General features: G+C 37.9%; 1 protein-coding gene across 1 annotated transcript in view; it reads right to left on the bottom strand.

The window, feature by feature from the left end:
* The window catches only part of ralgapa2 (Ral GTPase activating protein catalytic subunit alpha 2), a gene marked incomplete at its 3' end in the record, with an annotated part of 79,826 nt that overhangs the window by 49,984 nt on the left and 27,818 nt on the right, over nucleotides 1–2,024 (bottom strand).

Below are 2,024 nucleotides of genomic sequence, written 5' to 3'. Positions count from 1 at the left end.
GAAATACAGTATATATATAAACTAGATTTTGTACACAGTCCTTTAGCTAGTTCTACTTCTTTTATACCTGTTTTCTGGTCAAATCTACGTACAGGTACAGCTTCCCATATTTTCAGTAATGTTCTATATTTCAATCTCAGAATAAATGATTGTAAAACGACTTGGTAACCATCCAAGTAATGGCAAACAGATTGATCACTTGGATCTTTGTAGCTGTATAAGGTTAATGAGCACCGTAATTAAATACTGAGCGCTTTTCTGCTTATAAAGATAAGATCTTGCAACAATRGTACCATTTATTTGCATGTGTAAGAGTAACCAAGTTTTGACAGTTGTCAATGCTGATGCATTGCCATTGTGTCTGAATAGCACTTCAAGCTTCCTCTCGTTGAGACCTCTGAAAAAAGATGCTTCTCTTCTCTTCTTTCAGCACACTTTAATTACGCCTTTCAGTAAGAGACACGTCGTATCTGCTACAGGCCGCCACTGCTTCCCATTTATGCATATTAATAAGCATTAATTACACTCTTAATGAAACTATCAAAAACTGCCGTGCAATTGATGTGTGGGCGCTCTCTCTCGAGGAGCAGAGAGGAGGGCTGTTGGTCCTTTGAAGATCAATGTAGAAGAAATCCAATTAGGCTAAAGAAAGGAGGAGAATCTGAAGCGCTCGCCTTTAATGTCCATCTTTGCTTGCACAGCGATACAAATAAACAAGCTAAAAAAACAGATGCATAAACATGCACGCAAGGAACATAATAGATATGTCAGCACACGCATATACACCCACAGACTTCATTCATTAGGYACAAACACTGTTGTTCCTTACTTAACAAGCTTGTAATTGCAGAACATTCTTGGTACATTATGTAGGTGTAAAGTCAGTAAACAAATCTAAATCATCTTATTTTGTATTRTCGGAATAAAGACTGTTTTTAGAACAAAAAAGGCATTGCAGTAACTTAATACTCTAAGGGTTTTCCAGGTCATCCTATATTTAACCTYTCACTTCCTTATCAGATAAATGCTGGGCTTTTGACAAGTTGTAGAATGAATTGTGTTGCATGCCTGCAATCAAGCTGACATGAAATTTGTTGACACTGGCAACATGTAAAAGGGGAAACAAAGAAGACCATCTGCTGGCCTTTTTGTCTAGTGTTTGGCCTTTCAGTAGCACCTGGGCCAGTGTGCACATCGACTCTGTGGTCTGAGGCTAACAGTATAGAGACCCAACCAAATACCAAAGGAAATGAAGAATCAATGCATAAAAAACAGTGCATGTATAAATGCTTCTATAATAGACACACAGTTACATGAACTATTCTGGTTCACTTTTTGGTCACATCTCATCTAGATTATTCCAACTCCCTTCTTTTTGGTTTACCCACAAAATCCATCCATAAATTCCAACTGGTCCAAAACTCAGCTGCTCGGATCATTTCCAGAACCCTTCCACCAGTCATAGAACACCTGTCCTGCAGCATCTTCACTGGCTCCATATCAAATTTCACATTTCATGTAAAATCCTGATCATCACCTTAAATATCTACAATAACCTCACCCCCCTGTTACTTCACAGAACTTCTTCACATTAAGACACCTCCTACACTCTCAGGTCCTCCTCCTCCACCCCACGTCTGGATTGCTCTCCCCCTGGACATTAAAAACTCTCCCACCATATCCATTTTTAAAACACAAATTAAAACTTTTTTTAAACAGCATATTCAGTTTAACCCCCATCTCTTCTGTATTATATTTTATTGTCATTTGTTTGTTTTATTCTTTTGCCTTTTTCCTGTATTTTACATTGTATTTCATTGCACAATCTCCTTGAGTGCCATGAAAGGTGCCTTCAAATAAAATGTATTATCATTATTATTATTACTATTATTACCACTATTATTGTTGTGATTTCTCAGCATTTCTTCACTTATCGCTGGTTCTTTCACCAGGGGCCAACAAGGTCCCTCAGGTTTAATCACTTTCTGGTGTTCAGCCAAATACTCATCGAAGCATGTGAGCAG

The sequence above is a fragment of the Austrofundulus limnaeus genome, unplaced genomic scaffold (genome assembly GCF_001266775.1).
Source record: "Austrofundulus limnaeus strain Quisiro unplaced genomic scaffold, Austrofundulus_limnaeus-1.0 Scaffold2, whole genome shotgun sequence".
Classification (NCBI taxonomy): Eukaryota; Metazoa; Chordata; class Actinopteri; order Cyprinodontiformes; family Rivulidae; genus Austrofundulus; species Austrofundulus limnaeus.
Note: the sequence above shows the minus strand (reverse complement) of the source record. Positions and strands in the feature narration are given on the sequence as shown.